The following is a 16,690-nucleotide window of genomic DNA, read 5'->3' as shown; positions in this document are numbered from 1 at the left end:
CTGGGACGCGGGAAAGTCGCGGAGGTTTTCCCCGCCCCGCTCACTGCGGCTTGGGGAAGGAGGAGGAGGGGTGAGCCATCTGCCCTTCCCAGAAATTCCTGCCTTTGGGGTGGGGATAGGGGGAGTGAGGCTGTCGGGGGCACACTCTCCGCTCCTTCCGCCTGCATCCCCGCTCTCTCCTTTCTGGCGGAGGCCGCAGAGGAGTTGCGGGTGAGCGATTTGAGAATCTCCAGGACGAGGAGCCTGACATCCGGGTTTGCAAACCACCTGGATTCTGGTAAACACAGCGGGTTTGCAGCGGGCAGCCTAGAGTGAACCCAGCTACTCCGCGACGCAGGCGCTTTGGGAGGGCCCTGGACTCCTTTGACATGTGGAGCACTGGAGACCCCTAAGGGGCCACGCCGTGGTCTCCACCTTCCTTGCCCCAGAGTAACCCGAAGATTCTTCTACTGTTCAGCTCCTTCGGTTTTGAAATAACCTCCTCTTTCCAACTCCTTTGATCCCCCAAGCCCCGCAAAGTAGCCGGGGTCCCTATTATCCCATTTTTACAGCTGAGAAATCCTGCCCAGAAAGTCGAAGTGCTTTGCTCTAGGTTACTTCCTAATCCAGCAAAAGTTACTCTCTAGTAAGTAGGACAGCCCTGCCTAGAATGTAGTCGTTCTGTCCTCCTTCAAATAACCAGCAGAACACTGGAAGCGTTTAATATTCTGAGAACAGGCTCATATAAGACCTTTCCTCAGCGGGACCTTGACATTAGTCATTAAAACATAAGAGAGGGGGCGGGGAGGGGCAGAAAGCAGAGCCTGGAAGGAAATGCCTAGCAGGGAGCCAGATTGAAGGTCAGAGCCAGATGGGAAAGAAGGGAAAGTGGTTGCCTTGGCCACTGCCTTAACAAAAGGTGCTCAGTACTGCAGGAACCTCAGAGAGCCTCAGAACTGTCTGTCGAGGACAAAAGGGGCAAGCGTTTATCCATGACTTTATCCATCCCTGTTGGTAAGGGAGATCCTAGGGTTATTAACTCCTCTGCACTGTTCTACAGCAGTGGTGAGTTTCAGGCATGGCCCCATACCTTGTCTCTGAGAAGCCCTGGGTGCATAGCATGGCAAAAGGTGAGGCGCCGTCAGGTTGTTTCTCAGAGGGTTGGGGAGTGGGGGACAGCTGGGGGAAACAGGCTGCAGAGGGGGCTGGAGTAAGAGGTGGGTTGAGAGGATGTGAGAAGTTCCAATGTGTGTAGAGTCTGTAACATATCATTACATGTAGAATTCAGCATCCCTGCTTGAAAACATGCAAAAAAGAGATGCTTTAAGCCTAGTAGATTATACAGACTTCAGCAACAAACTATGTATCCATCTCTCCTATGACCTCAGAACTACATTGCTATGGGAATATCCCCATAGTATTATAATAGAAGATTTGGCCTTGCCCAAGCAGGCTGGCATGTATTGCAGCAGGCAAGTGCAATGCACGTGACATAATTAGGTCATAAAACGGGACACTGATGCTAATCTCTGGTGAGGTCCAGGGCAGTGACGGTAAAGGGGAGAGAGACTAGGCTGGAGTGGGCATAGAGGCCTAAATATGCCCAGATAGTATGGTGGGTATTGGAAGGAAGAGGCTGTTCTAGGATGGGAAGAAACTGTGAAAAAAAAAATATTATACAAAGGTTAGAGTGAGAACTGCTTGTATGGTGGGAGAGTAAGACATACCTGGCTGAAATAAAGGCAGCCACTGGGGCACCCTGACGAATGAGGACAGTTGCTGGGACATTGGGCTACCTCTCACTGGCTGTGGACCAGGGTGAGTTATTCACGTGCTATGGTGCTATGGGCCTGTTTTAGTCTCTGTATAATGAGGGGGGAAAAAGCCTCCCTTGACCCATAGCAGATGCTATTCTGAAGTAGCAGAGCTAGGACTGTGAGTAGGATAAGAAGGGAGAAACAAACCTTATTTCATCTTCAGAGCAATTAGTATAATGAAGAGAGGTGATGACAGCTTCCTGGCCTACCAACCCCGTATTCTCTATTCAACCATTAGAACACTCAGAAAAGAGCTACTTTTTTTTTGTTTTTTTTCAAAAAAATCTCTTCCTGAAACATTGCAGCTTTGAAATGGAAATCTGTGGTAAAGAGATTTTTAACCTTCAAGAAAATGACCACCACCCATATCCTGGGCTCACGTATGTTTCAGGTTCATGAGGCAGTGTAGGGTCATGGTTAAATGAGGCAGCTCTGCCACTTACCAGCACACCACTTAGTTTGCCCCAGCCTCAGTTTCCTTCTATGCAAAATGGAGATAATAATGTTTGCTACATTGTGTGGTTGCATTAAATGAGCTAATGTATGCAGAGTGCTAGCACAGTGCTAACACACTGTAAAGTTCACCTCTGGGAGTTGTGGGTGTGTGGGGAGGGAGTGAGGAGCAGAGAGCAAGAGCAAAGGAGAGCTCAGAAGCCATGCTGCAGAGCGCTATGCTAGTGGTAATTATGGCTCTGGACTTCAGCTGGGGAACACAGCGGGCAGGGCTCGGTGCCTGCTGGCCTTTGTACAGCTTCCCATTGCTTCCCTTCTCCTTTGGAGTTGGAATTCATTATTTATATCTCTCACCTGAATGTGAGTTCCAGGGCAGCACACTTCCTGGCACTTGGTCATCTCTCAGTCTCTGCTGAATGAGCGAAGGAATGAGGGAGGAAAAGAAAGAGGTTGAAAGAAATGAAGTCAGTCTTCACTTAACGTCATCTATAGGTTCTTAGAGACTACGATTTTAAGCAAAATGGCGTATAATGAAACCAATTTTCCTTTTCTCATCTATGTCCTAATGAAATCACAGTGAAGGAAATAATGTTATTTGAGGACCTGCAATATGTCATTTAACTTAAAATTGCAGTTTCCAGGAACCTGTCCGTGGTGTTAAGTGAAGACTTACTATACAGTGTGTGGGGTGATTTGAAACTTGAGAAAAATATTAAAACTTTGAATTGTATTGACAGTGAAGAAAATGGGATTTAAAACTCAATGTATAGGTTGTGGTTTGTCAAAATTAAAAAAACTTTTTGAGCACTGTATGACTCAGGGTATCAGCAAGAAAGGGTGAGGCTCTGGTTTGTTGAACGTTTACCCAAGGGACTGTGAACCCCCAAAATTTGAGATGGGCCTCAGTTAATTTAGAAAGTTTATTTTGCCAAGGTTAAGGGCACACACCCGTGACACAGCCTCAGGAGGTCTTGACAACATGTGCCCAAGGTGGTCAGAGCACAGTTTGGTTTTATACATTTTAGGGAGACATGAGACATCAATCAATGTATGTACAATGAACATTGGTTTGGTCTGGAAAGGCAGGACAACTTGAAGTGGAGAGCGGGGCTTCCAGGCCATAGGTAGATAAGTGACAAGTGGTTGCATTCTTTCCAGTTTCTGATTAGCCTCTCCAAAGCAGGCAATCAGATAGGAGTTTATCTCAGTGAGCAGACTTTGAATAGAATGGGAGGCAGGTTTGCTCTAAGCAGTTCCCAGTTTGACTTTTCCCTTTAGCTTAATCATTTGGGGGGCCCAAGATATTTTTCTTTCACATTTCCCCCCTTTTCTTTTGAAAAATCTTTTGAAGACCGAGCATGGTGGCTCACACCTGCAATCACAGCATTAAGGGAGCCTGAGGCATGTGGATCACATGAGGTCAGGAGTTCAAGACCAGCCTAGCTAACATAGTGAAACCTCGTCTCTACTAAAGATACAAAAATTAGCTGGGTGTGGTGGTGCACGCCTGTAATCCTAGCTACTCAGGAGGCCGAGGCAAGAGAATCACTTGAACCTGAGAGGCAGAGATTGCAGTGAGCTGAGATCATGCCACTGCACTCCAGCCAGCACGATAGATCCATTCTCTGTCTCGAAAATAAAATCGTTTGGAGCAAATTAGTCTCTGGTTCCAGGTTTAGTCTTTTATCTGATATCTCATGGCTAGGATGATTTATTCCTAGACAGGTAGGTCCTGAGTTATTAGGAAAGCTCATTTTTAGGTTGTGAAGTCTCATGTCCTATGAAGAGAAAATAGGGGGAGGAAGGGAGAACAACAACAATAAACAAAAGAACCATTTTGGAAAATCAGTGTAGGCCACATTACTCTGAAGTCCATACATCAGTAGGCAGGTATGAAAGTGGCTTATGTATGTAAATAGGTTGCTGTTATTTTCTTCTGAAGTTCAAGTTGTCTAGTTTCAGTTTGCAGAGCTTTACAAAAGCACAGCTTTGTTTTCAGTGACTCCAAATTAGGAAAAATGGGGGGAAAAGGAAAAAAATTAAAAACATTATTTTGAAAACTTATAGCCAAAAAAAATTAGAATTCAGTCCAAACTGCAGAAAATAATAAAACTGAAAAAATCAGACAAGACTAGAATCTAACAACAGATGTACTACAGTTTTTAAAACATAATTTTTCTCTCTCCAGTTTCCCATTTTTAAAGACAAAGCATGGTAGGACTGATTTTCTTTATTATACTTGTCCTAATTATTTGCATACTGTGCAGCAAGAATAATTATTTTTTACATAGGCTTTTAAATTGTCTTTGGTGGGACTTTGTTCCATAGAAGGAATCTCAGATAAGACTTTTTTAAAGCTGAGCCCAGCCATGAATTTGTGCCACCTAATACCTATGAGTTGGGTGATCCTTTCCTCTTGAGGTTCCAAGATAAACTTGGAGCTCCTGGGCCTGTCAGAAAGTGACATTCTTTACTTACCACAGGTCAGGAACCCTGTACAGGGAAGGTATGAGATCAGTTTCCCCAAGGGCTTTTATTGACTCCATAAGTCCAGTTTGATTCCTTAAAGGAAAGCACACCATTAAAGCCTTGGTAAAATAACCAATGTCTCCATTTGTGTCCTGTTGCAAAACGAAAACAGATTCTTATTGCAGTTATGCAAATAACTGTATTGCCATAAGTTAAGAATACGCACAAATAGTTTCCAAATTCTGGAGAAATCAGGTAGAGGGAAACAGATATGCTCCAAATTGTGTTCATAGGAGTATACTAAATTGTTAAAGCTGTCAATAGCTCAAAAGAAAAGTTTCCTTGACTCTGAAAAAAGCAAAACAAAGCATCAGCAACATTTAAAGCAAAAATAAAAAAGATTAGTCTTCTATCAGTTCAGTTTACATAGTTAACTCCTGTTCTGCTTGATATTCATGAACATTTCAGCTCTCCGTGAGAGTTCTGAAAGTTTTTTCCTCTATTCTAATGTCACAATCTCCAAAGTTATCAGAAACCAGCATTTAAGAACACCTGTTAGAGTTTTATAGCAGATTATAAAACCACCTCCTAAAGAGGACAAAAACAAGACAACAATTGTCTGCAGATGACAAAAAACTTTAGGGCAGCCATGGTCAAAGACACAATTGACAAGGAAATTTGTTACATCTGTAGCACACAATAATTTAACATAACAATTATAAGTATTACCGATAATGTACAGTAAGTCATATCAGAATTATAGGAGTTCCCATGATTTTGGAACAGATACCATATATTTATATAAATACAGCCTAAAGAAAACCAAACACCATTTCATCTTTGACAATGTTTCCTGTATAATATTTATGCCAGATAAACCAAACGATGTCATCTTTGAACTTTAAGGAACTTAATATCTTAAAGGATTGATTAGGTTAGAAAAAGACATAATTTATAATTTGATTTTGGAAGGTTCATCAAATATCAAAGGTTTAAAGCTCTTGATATCACAAAATAAGATCATTCATTTAACCAAAGTGATAACTCAAGGATTTAAAAAAGGCAAAAACCTTCATTCTTTGAGAAAGGAGACTTAACGTTCCAAACAATAAGCTCTAATAAAAACAGCATGAAGCCAATTAAATTTGTTTTCTGAAATTTTATAAACAATCTATAAAATTTTAATCTTGACCATAAGACACAACTTCCATAAACCTTTTATAACCTTTATTGAGCAGTCAGTTAATGCCTCAAGAAAACCTTGTTAATTTGACACAGGGGCCAATATGCTAGTCTTGCATCACTGTGCCTTTAACATTAATGATTACTTTATAGAGAAACTGAACTTATTTTATCTTTCAAAATCAGCCCTTACAATCTCAAATGCGCACCTTTTCCATGATAGTTCCTGGGCCTAGAGTTGAAATAGCTTTAATTTCTGGCCCTGTGTCTTAGGAATGCAGTTTATTTTGATTGGCATCTCCTACAGGGCCTGAAAATGGGGCTTTAATTGCTGTCAGTGTTTACAATGCAGTAGGAGTTGCTGTCCTTTTTAGACCCAGGAGCCAAAGCCCTGTAATGCAGTGTCACAAGTATTTTAAAAGTGCATACAGAGAGATGAAAAAATAGATGGATGTAATAAACTTAGTTAAAAAATTTTAATCTCAGTTTTTTTCCTAAGCAACCCAAAACTTAAATAATAATATGACAACTTGATCATATGAAAGTTTTGGGTTTTTAAAAAAATAAATCCTCTTATTGTGACTTACACAGACCATTCATGACATGCTTGTACTTTCTGGTTTGTTTTGAACATCCCTCTTTCTTAAGCAACTAGTCATTTTACTCTAGGACTAAATTTACCATAAGAGATTCTTTCTCATATGAAATTATTTCCCTTTACGCTTTCTTACAAAAAACACCTCTTTATTTTAATAACTTTATTTACATCTCTTTTATTTCCTGGTTCCTTTTACCTTGTTTTATACATGACCTTTAAATAAGCTTTGAATTAGATAAAAATTGTTCACCTTTTTTTTAAAGGACACATTTGTTTTGAATGTTTTCCTACAAATATATTTTTATTGGAAAATACCTAAATAATAAAATATATGTGATTTAATTTGATATAACTTTGGATTCTAAATTATGATAAGCTTGTCTACAAGTATTTATCCTATTACATTTACCTAATAATTTTCTTGTCATTTACTTAGATTATCTACAAAAACTGTGATTGTCATTATTTAAAGTTACGGAACCACCATTGCAAAATTGTAACTGAGACAGTGAAAAAGATTTGACCTGACTGACTCCATCTTGCTTCTAACCTCCAAACTGTTCTGTTCATTCCTGGGCATAGGTCAAACTAACTTTGGGAGGAACTTAGTTTATAGTTTAGCTTTAAAAACAAAGACCGTGACAGTCCTTTCCCAAAACAAACCTTACTGCCTGTAGAACAGACCACCTAAAGCCACAAGATTAGAAGATATGGTAATCGTACTAAATTCAAGATGTAGAATTTTTTATTAAACCAATATCAATATCTTATTAAAGATTACTCAAGCAAAGGTCTTTCTGATTTAGGCTGGGTTTATAGTTTTGTAACCCCTATGCCAATTTTTGACAACTTATAGTATTTGGCAGGGATAAATATGAAATTGCCTGGTTTATAAATGCAAACAAAAATATATGCTGGCAATTCTTAACACATTTCTAACAATACTTTACCAATAATTTTAAAGCTAACTTATTAAAGATTTTACTTAAGTTGCATAAGCTTGAAAAAGCATTAGACTAGTCTTTTATCCTGATAAAGTATTTGATTCAAGTGCTTTTATTTTCTTAATCCTATTAATTAGAGGTTTTTTATATATTTTTGGTAGTGAAACATTGTGTACACAACAAATAAATACAAAGACATATTAGGCATGCTGATAGAAATACATCTTATAGATTCATAAAAACCTTTTTTTTTCTATCTTAGGCTTTCAGATTCTAGATAAACTGTTTCACAGCCCTAGGCAGTTGTCAGCTAAATAGCCTTAAATTTGCATATTAAAGGAAACAACCCAGGTGAGAACCAAATAGCAAAATTTATGTCATAAGGTACAGAGAGAAAATATCTGGTGGTCCTAGAGGGGTATTAAAGATGGATGCCAAATCAGACAAAAAATTATAGAAATCTATCATAGGATTGTATAAGGAGACCAATTTTGTCTACATAGGGACTACCTATCTTTTAACAGGATCTCTGAGCTCTGGGCAAAGCTCACACTGAATCCTAGGTCTCCAAAAAGGAAGAATTATTATTTTTTTTTTTTTATTTTTTTTTTTATTATACTTTAGGGTTTTAGGGTACATGTGCACAATGTGCAGGTTTGTTACATATGTATCCATGTGCCATGTTGATTTCCTGCACCCATTAACTCGTCATTTAGCATTAGGTGTATCTCCTAATGCTGTCCCTCCCCCCTCCCCCCACCCCACAACAGTCCCGGAGTGTGATGTTCCCCTTCCTGTGTCCATGAGATCTCATTGTTCAATTCCCACCTATGAGAGAGAACATGCGGTGTTTGGTTTTTTGTCCTTGCGATAGTTTACTGAGAATGATGTTTTCCAGTTTCATCCATGTCCCTACAAAGGACACGAACTCATCATTTTTTATGGCTGCATAGTATTCCATGGTGTATATGTGCCACATTTTCTTAATCCAGTCTATCGTTGTTGGACATTTGGGTTGGTTCCAACTCTTTGCTATTGTGAATAGTGCCGCAATAAACATACGTGTGCATGTGTCTTTATAGCAGCATGATTTATAGTCCTTTGGGTATATACCCAGTAATGGCATGGCTGGGTCAAATGGTATTTCTAGTTCGAGATCCCTGAGGAATCGCCACACTGACTTCCACAATGGTTGAACTAGTTTACAGTCCCACCAACAGTGTAAAAGTGTTCCTATTTCTCCACATCCTCTCCAGCACCTGTTGTTTCCTGATTTTTTAATGATGGCCATTCTAACTGGTGTGAGATGGTATCTCACTGTGGTTTTGATTTGCATTTCTCTGATGGCCAGTGATGATGAGCATTTCTTCATGTGTTTTCTGGCTGCATAAATGTCTTCTTTTGAGAAGTGTCTGTTCATGTCCTCTGCCCACTTTTTGATGCGGTTGTTTGTTTTTTTCTTGTAAATTTGTTTGAGTTCATTGTAGATTCTGGATATTAGCCCTTTGTCAGATGAGTAGGTTGCAAAAATTTTCTCCCATTCTGTAGGTTGCCTGTTCATTCTGATGATAGTTTCTTTTGCTGTGCAGAAGCTCTTTAGTTTAATGAGATCCCATTTGTCGATTTTGGCTTTTGTCGCCATTGCTTTTGGTGTTTTAGACATGAAGTCCTTGCCCACGCCTATGTCCTGAATGGTATTGCCTAGGTTTTCTTCTAGGGTTTTTATGGTTTTAGGTCTAACATTTAAGTCTTTAATCCATCTTGAATTAATTTTTGTATAAGGTGTAAGGAAGGGATCCAGTTGCAGCTTTCTACATATGGCTAGCCAGTTTTCCCAGCACCATTTATTAAATAGGGAATCCTTTCCCCATTTCTTGTTTTTGTCAGGTTTGTCAAAGATCAGATAGTTGTAGCTATGCGGCATCATTTCTGAGGGCTCTGTTCTGTTCCATTGATCTATGTCTCTGTTGTGGTACCAGTACCATGCTGTTTTGGTTACTGTAGCCTTGTAGTATAGTTTAAAGTCAGGTAGCGTGATGCCTCCAGCTTTGTTCTTTTGGCTTAGGATTGACTTGGCGATGCGGGCTCTTTTTTGGTTCCATATGAACTTTAAAGTAGTTTTTTCCAATTCTGTGAAGAAAGTCATTGGTAGCTTGATGGGGATGGCATTGAATCTATAAATTCCCTTGGGCAGTATGGCCATTTTCACGATATTGATTCTTCCAACCCATGAGCATGGAATGTTCTTCCATTTGTTTGTATCCTCTTTTATTTCATTGAGCAGTGGTTTGTGGTTCTCCTTGAAGAGGTCCTTCACATCCCTTGTAAGTTGGATTCCTAGGTATTTTATTCTCTTTGAAGCAATTGTGAATGGGAGTTCACTCATGATTTGGCTCTCTGTTTGTCTGTTATTGGTGTACAAGAATGCTTGTGATTTTTGTACATTAATTTTGTATCCTGAGACTTTGCTGAAGTTGCTAATCAGCTTAAGGAGATTTTGGGCTGAGACAATGGGGTTTTCTAGATATACAATCATGTCATCTGCAAACAGGGACAATTTGACTTCCTCTTTTCCTAATTGAATACCTTTTATTTCCTTCTCCTGCCTGATTGCTCTGGCCAGAACTTCCAGCACTATGTTGAATAGGAGCGGTGAGAGAGGGCATCCCTGTCTTGTGCCAGTTTTCAGAGGGAATGCTTCCAGTTTTTGCCCATTCAGTATGATATTGGCTGTGGGTTTGTCGTAGATAGCTCTTATTATTTTGAGATACGTCCCATCAATACCTAATTTATTGAGAGTTTTTAGCATGAAGGGTTGTTGAATTTTGTCAAAGGCCTTTTCTGCATCTATTGAGATAATCATGTGGTTTTTGTCTTTGGTTCTGTTTATATGCTGGATTACATTTATTGATTTGCGTATGTTGAACCAGCCTTGCATCCCAGGGATGAAGCCCACTTGATCATGGTGGATAAGCTTTTTGATGTGCTGCTGGATTCGGTTTGCCAGTATTTTATTGAGGATTTTTGCATCGATGTTCATCAAGGATATTGGTCTGAAATTCTCTTTTTTGGTTATGTCTCTGCCAGGTTTTGGTATCAGGACGATGCTGGCTTCATAAAATGTGTTAGGGAGGATTCCCTCTTTTTCTATCGATTGGAATAGTTTCAGAAGGAATGGTACCAGTTCCTCCTTGTACCTCTGGTAGAATTCAGCTGTGAATCCATCAGGTCCTGGACTCTTTTTGGTTGGTAAGCTATTGATTATTGCCACAATTTCAGAACCTGTTATTGGTCTATTCAGAGATTCAACTTCTTCCTGGTTTAGTCTTGGGAGAGTGTATTTGTCGAGGAATTTATCCATTTCTTCTAGATTTTCTAGTTTATTTGCATAGAGGTGTTTGTAGTATTCTCTGATGGTAGATTGTATTTCTGTGGGATCGGTGGTGATATCCCCTTTTTCGTTTTTTATTGCATCTATTTGATTCTTCTCTCTTTTCTTCTTTATTAGTCTTGCTAGCGGTCCATCAATTTTGTTGATCTTTTCAAAAAGCCAGCTCCTGGATTCATTAATTTTTTGAAGGGTTTTCTGTGTCTCTATTTCCTTCAGTTCTGCTCTGATTTTAGTTATTTCTAGCCTTCTGCTAGCTTTTGAATGTGTTTGCTCTTGCTTTTCTAGTTCTTTTCATTGTGATGTTGGGGTGTCAATTTTGGATCTTTCCTGCTTTCTCTTGTGGGCATTTAGTGCTATAAATTTCCCTCTACACACTGCTTTGAATGTGTCCCAGAGATTCTGATATGTTGTGTCTTTGTTCTCGTTGGTTTCAAAGAACATCTTTATTTCTGCCTTCATTTCATTATGTACCCAATAGTCATTCAGGAGCAGGTTGTTCAGTTTCCATGTAGTAGAGCGGTTTTGAGTGAGTTTCTTAATCCTGAGTTCTAGTTTGATTGCACTGTGGTCTGAGAGACAGTTTGTTATAATTTCTGTTCTTTTACATTTGCTGAGGAGAGCTTTACTTCCAACTATGTGGTCAATTTTGGAATAGGTGTGGTGTGGTGCTGAAAAAAATGTATATTCTGTTGACTTGGGGTGGAGAGTTCTGTAGATGTCTATTAGGTCCACTTTATGTAGAGCTGAGTTCAATTCCTGGATATCCTTGTTAACTTTCTGTCTCGTTGATCTGTCTAATGCTGACAGTGGGGTGTTAAAATCTCCCATTATTATTGTGTGGGAGTTTAAGTCCCTTCGTAGGTCACTCAGGACTTGCTTTATGAATCTGGGTGCTCCTGTGTTGGGTGCATATATATTTAGGATAGTTAGCTCTTCTTGTTGAATTGATCCCTTTATCATTATGTAATGGCCTTCTTTGTCTCTTTTGATCTTTGTTGGTTTAAAGTCTATTTTATCAGAGACTAGGATTGCAACCCCTGCCTTTTTTTGTTTTCCAGTTGCTTGATAGATCTTCCTCCATCCCTTTATTTTGAGTCTATGTGTGTCTCTGCACGTGAGATGGGTTTCCTGAATACAGCACACTGATGGGTCCTGACTCCTTATCCAGTTTGCCAGTCTGTGTCTTTTGATTGGAGCATTTAGCCCATTTGCATTTAACGTTAATATTGTTACGTGTGAATCTGATCCTGTCATTATGATGTTAGTTGGTTATTTTGCTCGTTAGTTGCTATAGTTTCTTCCTAGTCTCGATGGTCTTTACAATTTGGCATGTTTTTGCAGTGGCTGGTACCGGTTGTTCCTTTCCATGTTTAGTGCTTCCTTCAGGAGCTCAAAAAGGAAGAATTATTACGAGTTTAGACCATGTGATGCTTTTACAGTGCACTTAAAAATTTTTTTTTTTAAATAAAGACATTTCCAAGTGTCTAAACCACACTCTTCCTTAAAAAACCAAGAGTAACCTCTGCTGCAACAACTATTTTAGGCAAAACACACACACACACACACTCACAAAACAACCCAAACAAACAAACAGGAAATACAATACAAAAGTAAGCAGTTTAAGAGCTGAGACAAACTTGTCTGTTTTCATTCTTGTGATTCCATAAGGAAAAACAGGTTTCTCCCTTAAAGGGAGCCTGCTGCCTTCCCTATTTTCTTTATGAATCCCCACACTGCTATAAACTATTTTAGGTCCCCCATACAGCAGAGGGTGCAAAAGAAAGGAGAGACAACAGAAGTAAGTGAAGAAAACAGAATTCAGGCAACTGAGAAGAAAAAACTTTTGCTCAAAAAAAGACAAAGTCCTAGGAGAAAAACAAAAAGAAAACATGAAGGCATTTTAAATACAAACACACACATATGCACACATGTACACACACACACATATGCACACATACACACACACACACACCTTGGATGTTAGCTTTCAATTAAGCTGAATTTTAACCACTGAGCTTCTTTAAAAAAAATCTTTTTAAGTCCCGTTACCATATTTCAACTAGGACAAATTGCCGCGATTTCAGAAGTATAGCTATTGCTGTTTCAGTTTGGCCTGGCTAGCAAATAAGTGGTCTTGTTATGTAAGTAAAGCCACTTAGTAGTCAAAATCGAAAATCTTTCCTCTTTTTTTCCCTTTTGCTGATCATTTTTTCTCCCCCCTACCACACCACCTTTTTTTATGTTTGTGGGAATTTAGCCACTTTAGAAGCCTTGTTCCCCATAATTTGGAACTTTCATTGGATTTGATCGAGTCAGACAGAGTTGATCAAACCCAATGGTAAAAAGACCCAACAATGAAAACAGAACCAAACAACCTGCCCCCCCAAAAAAACAGTTAAGCAAAATAAACCATTGTACAACTTATGTGATTACTGAGTGCTCCAACGGTAAAGAGAAATTAAGATCAGCTGGTTGTTAACTTTTGCCAAGACAAAACCCCTGTTCAACTACTTACCTAGGGGTGGGTCTCATGCTGGAAATGTATCTCCACCATCCTAGGAGCAGGAAAAAAAATAATAACTTATCTTCCCTGTTGGAAATGAGCTCAAACTCCATGAAGGGGTTACCTGCCTTCCATTGTTATGGAAGCAGAAAAACTTGCCTTCCTTGTTGGAAGCAAGTAAAACGCCAAAAAAACAAACAAACCAAAAAAAAAAAAAGGGAGTTGCAGCAAAATAAACTTTAGATCTTGACCAAATTTTGGGAGATCAGGAATTCTCTGGAGGAGGTGCTCCCAGACTTCCACAAATTGTCCTATTAGTTTGAGCCATAAAGTTCGCTCATGCTGGTACCAAGCACTGAAAGGAGATTTTTCAAAGGTTAGGGACAGATCCACTCCGAATCCCTTCATGGTTACCAAAATATGAATCCTGAAAATTTATGACAGGTCTCAGTTAATTTAGAAAGTTTATTTTGCCAAGGTTGAGGATGCATGCCTATGACACAGACTTAGGATGTCCTGGTGACATGTGCCCAAAGTGCTTAGAGCACAGTTTGGTTTTATACATTTTAGGGAGACACGAGACATCAATCAACATATGTACGAAGAACATTCGTTTGGTCTGTAAAGGCAGGACAACTTGAAGTGGAGGAGGGAGCTTCCAGGTCATAGGTAGATAAGAGACAAATGAGTGCATTCTTTTGAGTTTCTGATTAGCCTCTCCAAAGGAGACAATTAGATATACATTTATCCCAGTGAGCAGAGGGGTGACTTTGAATAGAATGGGAGGCAGGTTTACTCTAAGCAGTTCCCAGTGTGACTTTTCCCTTTAGCTTAGTGATTTTGGGGGCCCAAGATATTTCCCTTTCACAGGACTATTTACAAATGTATGGGCAGAGTGAAGGGAACCAAAACAGGATGGTGAAGCACCCAGCTTCTGGCAAGAATGAAGCTGTCTTACCACAGGTAGACCTGAAGGAACACAGGGGCAGGGAGCAGTTACAGGGGCCTAATGAAAGCTGTACCTTTGGGACAGAGGACATCTGCTAGGACAAGAGAACAGCAACTACTACCAACTGAAGCCTGGTGGGGAGGAAGCTAAGACAGTAAATACCCTGTCTGTCTTCTCCTGCTTTCTGACCTCTTCCCATTGGCAGAACCCAGCTGGAATTCAGTGGGCAAAGAAGTCCACAGAAGCCAGCTTCCCAGAGTACAGAGCAGAGTGGAGGATGATAGAAAGAAAAATATTGTATGATCTCATTTATTTACAAAATCTTAAAAAATAAAGTTGAATAAATAGAAACAGAGTAGAACAGTGGTTACCAGGGGGAGGAAATGGAAGAAAGTCAAGGATACAAATGTGCAGTTATGTAGGATGAGTAAGTCTGGAGATCTAATGCACATCATGAGGATTCTAGCTAATGATACTGTATTGTATACTGAAAAGTTGCAAAAAGAGTAGATTTTAGGTGATATTAGTACACACACATAAAGGCAACTATGGAAGGTGATGGAGGTTTAAATTTTTGGCTTTTAATCATTTCACTATGTGTATATATATGTCAAAACATTATGTTGTATACCCTAAATACATACAATAAAAATAAATTTTAAAAAGCAATAAACATACAACTACTATATTTGTTTTCTAGGGCTGCCATAACAAAGTACCACAAACTGGGTGGCTTAAAACAATGGGAATTCATTCTCTCTGTTTTATAGACCAGGAGTCCAAAGTCAAGTAAATCAAAGGAATGAACTATTGATGCATGCAACAACATGACTGTGTCTCCAAATAATTCTGCTGAGTGTAAGAAGCTAGACAAATAAGATTATATGCTTTATGACTGCATTTATAGAAAATTCTGGAAAATGTAAACTGATATGTGGTGACAGAAAAGAAGATCAGTGGTTGCCTGGGAATGGAATGAAGGGCTAGCATGGACACAGACTTAGCTGAGCCAAGAAGGAACGCAAAAATACTCCAGACAGACTGAATAGAGGCGAGAGTGCACAGAAAAGGTGCTTGAGAGACTCTTGTAGCAGACAGGTTGAGGATCATGTTGGGAGGTTCTAGGAGCATTGGGACTAAATAGAAAAGCTGGTGCTAGGTCCAAGATCACGTTAAGAACTTTATGCTAAAGCCAAGAAGAAGTCATTAAGCAGTTTCATTGTGACCAGATTTATGTTTTCCATTTTAGAAAGAATGTTTCTGCTGTAGCGTAGAGAATGGATGGGGTTGAGTAATTCATAAGGCTTAGGAGGCCGCTGCAGGAGCCTAGAGAGAGGACAGTTGTCTCGACTAGGAAGGAGGCAGTGGAAGGTAAAGAAATCCAAAAACATATTTTGAGATATTTAAGAGGAAGGATCATCAAGACGTAGTTTTGACTGAGTGTGTTGGGGAGTAAGAGGGGAAGTTGTCAAGAATGATTTCCCATTTTATGGCCAACCTAATTGCTTCATACACTGAGAAACAGGTTTGGGGAAGGTGGAGGATTTCACTTTGGGATATGATGAAAGGCTGATGGGACATCCAGGTGGAGATATCCAGAGGGCAGTTGCATATTATGGGTATCAAAGTCAGAAAGAGTCTGGAAGCATAGATTTGAGGGTTATCTGTGGTTAATAATTAAAGCCATGGGAGCATGTGCAATTGCCTAGGGAGTATAGGTTGAGAAGGAAGAGGAGAGGCCTGAAAGAATCATAGGGAATAACAACATATAAGGACAGCTAGGGAAGCACACTGAGATGGAGTTAGAGAGGCAGGAGAGGGTAGGTAGAAAGTGTGGTGTTCTGGAAGCTGGGAAGAGTATTTCAAGGAGATAACAAAAACAGCTTCATATGCTCTGGCAAGGTCAAAGGATTTAAGGATAGACACATGTGCTGAATTTTGGGACAGGGAGGTAAATTCTGACTTTTTGAAGAGTGCTCTTACAGGTTGGAGGCAGGAGACACATTGGTGGTTTGAGAATGACTAGCAGCAGAGACAAGGATAGACAGCTCTTTCAAGCAGTTTGTAGTTGCAGGGAGAAGAAGAAATGGCTATATAGTCTGTGGGTATATGATTGGGAAAGAAGGAGAATGTCCCAGGGCAGTTGCATATATGGGTATCAAAGTCAGAAACTGGCTGGGAACATAGAATGTTGTTGTTATTGTTGTCATTATTACATTGTTAGATGAGAGATTTAACATGTCTGAACCCTGATGGAAAGACTACTAGGGAGGGAGAAGTCAAAAATACTTACTCTGAGGGAATTTATAGAGTAAGGTCCTTGAGAAGACTGAAGTTTCCAGAACCAAAACTAAGTGGATTCACTTTAGAAAGGAAGGTGGAACCTCTCATATAGTTGAAATGCA

The sequence above is a fragment of the Nomascus leucogenys genome, chromosome 17 (assembly GCF_006542625.1).
Source record: "Nomascus leucogenys isolate Asia chromosome 17, Asia_NLE_v1, whole genome shotgun sequence".
NCBI classification, from domain to species: Eukaryota; Metazoa; Chordata; class Mammalia; order Primates; family Hylobatidae; genus Nomascus; species Nomascus leucogenys.
Note: the sequence above shows the minus strand (reverse complement) of the source record.